Raw genomic sequence first — 4,464 nt, 5'->3', positions numbered from 1 at the left:
TTGGGCCTAAAAGCTAAGCAAAGGTTAGGAACAAAGAATAGGAGCAAGTTAAAAGTAGGGTCCTTGCCCTGCTGGCGTGGCTCAGTGGTTGAGTGTCGACCTATGAACCAGGTCATGGTTCGATTCCCAGTCAGGGCACTTGCGGGCTCAATCCCCAGTAGGGGGTGTGCAGGAGGCAGCCAATCAATGATTCTCTCTCATCATTGATGTTTCTAACTCTCTCTCCCTCTTCCTTCCTCTCTGAAATCAATAAAAATATATTTTTAAAAAAGTAGGATCCTCTCACAGGGAGTATGTGGCAGCTGGCAGTCTGGAACTTTTCCTGCAAAGGGCCAGATAGTAAATATTTTAGACTGTAGACCATGGGGTCCTTGTCGCAGATACTTTTCTGCCATTATAGAGCAAAAGCAACCATAGACAATACACAAATAAATGAGTTTGCTCATATTCCAATAAAAGCTTATTTATGGACAATGAAACTTAAATTTCATATAATTTTCACATATAATGGAATATCATTCTTTTGTAAAAAAAATACTTTCAACCATTTAAAAATTTAAACCATTCTTAGCTCATGGACCATATAAAAATAGTTAGTAGGCCAGCCCTAGCTAGTGTGGCTCAGTTGGTTGAGCATTGTCCAGTGCACCAAAAGGTCACCAGTTCAATTCCTGGTCAGAGCACATGCCCAGGTTTCAGATTTGGCCCCTTGTTGGGATGCACATGGGAGGCAACCAAACAATGTTTCTTGGGAGGCAACAGATTGATTGATGTTTCTCTCTCTCTAAAACTCAATAAAAACATGTATATTTTTTAAAATATTTTTTATTGATTTCAGAGAGGAAGGGAGAGGGAGAGAGATAGAAACATCAATGATGAGAGAGAATCATTGATTGGGTTGCCTCCTGCACCGCCCCCCCTACTGGGGATGGAACCTGCAAGTTGGGCATGTGCCCTGCCCGGGGTTCGAACCGTGACCTCCTGGTTCATAGGTTGATGCTCAACCACTGAGCCATGCCAGCTGGGAAAAACATATCTTTTTAAAAAACAGTCAGTAGGGTCTGGCCGGCATGGCTCAGTAGCTGAGCATCGACCTATGAACCAGGATGTCACGGGTTCGATTCCCGAACAGGGCACATGCCCAGGTTGCAGGCTCAATCCCCAGTTGGGGGCATGCAGGAGGCAGCCGATCCATGGTTCTCTCTTATCATGGATGTTTCTATCTCTCCCTCTCTCCTCCTCTCTGAAATCAATCAAAAATATTTTTAAAAAACCAACAAAACAAAAAGTCAGTAGGCCAGGTCTGGCCTACAGACTGTAGTTTGCAGACTCATGGTCTAGAATAATGCTGTCTACTAGAAATATAATGAGAGCCACATATGTGACTTACCATTTTCTAGTAACCTCTTGTAACTATTAAAAAGAAACAGGTAAAATTAATTTCAATAATATATTTTATTTAACCCAGTATATTCAAAATATTATAATTTCAATATATAATCAATATTAAAATTACTAATGAGATATTTTACACTCTTTTTTCATACTAAGTCTTCAAAATCCAGAGTGTATTTTACACTTATAGCATATCTCAATGCATTCCAGCCATATTCTGGGAACTCAATAGTTATATATGGCTGGAGGCTACCATGTTGGACAGTGCAGGTCTAGAACACTATTTTCAAACTTCAGCTTGCATCAGAATCACGTGGAGGGCTGTTAAAATACAGATTATTGGGCCCCACCCCCAGAATTTCTCATTTAGTAGGTTTGGGCAAGGTCCCAAAACTTGCATTTCTAACAAGTTCCTAGGTGGTTTTGATGCTGTTGGTCTGGGGACCATGCTCTGAGAACCACTTATCTATAAGATGGGGTAGAAAGAAAAGTAGAGAAGCAATTAGGAGCCAGGAATGCATAAAAGCAAGAGGTAAAAAATGAATACTGGAAAATGAGATACCATTATACACCTAATAGAATAGCCAAAATTAAAAACACTGATGACACTAAATGCTGAATGTGAAGCAACAGGGACTCTCATTCACTGCTGGTGGGAATGCAAAATGATATAGGCCCTTTGGAAGACAGGTTGGCAGTTTCTTATAAAACTAAACATAGTTTTATCATACAATTCAGCACTCCTTGGTATTTACCCAAATGAGTACAAAAAGCTGCATATGGGTATTTATAGCAGCTTTATTCATAATTGCCAAAAGTTAGGAGCAACCAAGATGTCCTTCAGTAGGTGAATTGATAAATAAACTGTGGTACAGCCAGACATGAAAGATTATTCAATCCTAAAAATAAATGAGCTATCAAACCATGAAAAGACATGGAGGGACCTTAAGTGCATATTACTGAGTGAAAGATGCCAATATGAAAAGGTAAAATATGCAGATAGTAAAAAGACCAGTGGTTACCAGGGGTTAGGAGGTGAGGGAGGAATGAATAGGTGGAACACAGGGCAGTGAAATTATACTGTATGATATTATAGTGGTTGATACATGTCATTATATATTTGTCAAAACCCATAGAATGTACACCACCAAGAGTGAACCCTCATGTAAACTATAGACTTTGGGTGATAATGATGTCGGAATGCAGCAGGTTCATTGATTGTAACAAATCTACCATCTGGTGCAGGATGCTGACATTGGGGTAGGCTGTACATATATGAATAAGAGGAACTCTGCATTTTCCACTTAATTTTGTTGTGAACATAAAACTGCTCTAAAAAATAGTTTATTAAAGAGAAAGAGACAGAGAACAGAGAACCAGATTATTAAGTCAAAAAAAATTAGGACTCCAGTGGTAAAAGACCTTGAAACAGAGGTTGGGCCTTACAACTGGGGAAATCTCCCTACTCTGCCTCCAAAGCAGGAATCAAGGAAGTAGCTTCTCCAGATTTCAATTTTGTAGGTGTCCTGGGAAAGGACAGGGCTGGAGAAACCTGCCTAATTAGGGGCCAGCTCAGAATGTGAGCCATTTTTAGAAGCATTTGCAATGAAACAACTATCTCCTAGCTCTGACAAACTCCAATAAAGATACCCAAGCCTCTTCTTATTTAACACAGTGATTTACAAAACAAACCAACTTGCAGATTGAACCTATAAGTAGGTCCTGTCACAGTACCTTACACTGCTGAAATAGAAAGTGAGACAGGCAGCTTCAGGGGTGTCTTTAGGAGTCAGCAACATGGCAGAAGGCATCAAGACCAAAATCAAGAACTACCAGACTGCCCCTTTTGACAGCCTCTTCCCCAACCAGAACCAGACCAGGAACTGTTGGCAGAACTACCTGGACTTCCACCACTATGAGAAGGCAATGACTGCTAAATGGGGTGATGTCTCCATGTGCAAATGGTAACAGCATGTGTACAAATAAGTCCCTTTGCTCATATCCTGGATGTCAGCCTGGGATGACCATTGGGCAGAAGGCATGTTTCCTGGGAAGATCTGAACTGGCTGCATTCCACTGGTCTTCTGTCCTCCATCCTTCTCCCATGGAGGTAAAGGGGGACCTGGGTATATCCCACCCTAGGATCCTAAGTTATAGTTTAACTAATAATAAATACTTGTTGGGCCCTAGCCGGTTTGGCTCAGTGGCTAGAGCGTTCGCCTGCGGACTGAAGGGTCCCGGGTTCAATTCTGGCCAAGGGCACATGCCCTGGTTGCAAGCTCGATCCCCAGTAGGAAGCATGCAAGAGGCAGCCCATCAATGATTCTCTCTCATCACTGATGTTTCTATCTCTCTCTCCCTCTCCCATCCACTCTGAAATCAATAAAGAAATATAATAAATACATAAATACTTGTTGAAAAAGTGTAAAAAATGTGAGACTGAAAATAATATAGAAATTGGGGCTGCTCAAAATTGCAACTATTAGGTGGGCTGTGCATTTTCAGGGAGATTCTATAAAACCAGAATCTATTTTGCACCGTAAGAGTATATAATCATCCAATTTGGAAACCACATCTTTCATGTATGTCCTTTGATTACCCTTTGGTAGAAAGCTTGCTTGCTGTGGTATATTGCAATGTGCAAAGCTTTAATGGACCTTTAAAAATAGGTCTCCTCATAAGTCCTTGAATTTTGTGACCTAAATTAAAACTCTGGATCAAAATTTTTTAATTGGCAAAATATTCATAGTTTATTAAAATTATTAAGCACTTTATTATCTATACAGGTATATCTTTATTAACTTTTTAAATTTTTTAAAGAAGCTGTTTTCTGGTCCATTGATGTCAGAAGACCCAAATATAGTTTGGGGATCTCTCAAATTCAGGAGAAAGTTAAAGGCCTAAAGAAAATTTGTAGACATTTTTCTATGGTGTCTTTTTCTGGTGGCACTGCTATGAACCTTTTCTAACATCTGGTTCCAATCAAACACTGAGAAATAGAAACAGTTTTGGAGGGCAATGAAACAGAGTTTTCAGAACTCTTAATTTACAAAGAAAACCCTAGTTTAT

The 4,464-nt window shown here is 39.9% G+C and overlaps 1 pseudogene; it reads left to right on the top strand.

The window, feature by feature from the left end:
* Positions 1 to 3,192: 3,192 nt before the first annotated feature.
* LOC102421160 lies at positions 3,193 to 3,456 on the top strand (annotated as a pseudogene).
* The last annotated feature ends 1,008 nt before the right edge of the window (positions 3,457 to 4,464 follow it).

Source organism: Myotis lucifugus, unplaced genomic scaffold (assembly GCF_000147115.1).
Source record: "Myotis lucifugus unplaced genomic scaffold, Myoluc2.0 scaffold_1453, whole genome shotgun sequence".
Lineage (NCBI taxonomy): Eukaryota > Metazoa > Chordata > Mammalia > Chiroptera > Vespertilionidae > Myotis > Myotis lucifugus.
This window is presented reverse-complemented; position numbering and strand designations above follow the sequence as displayed.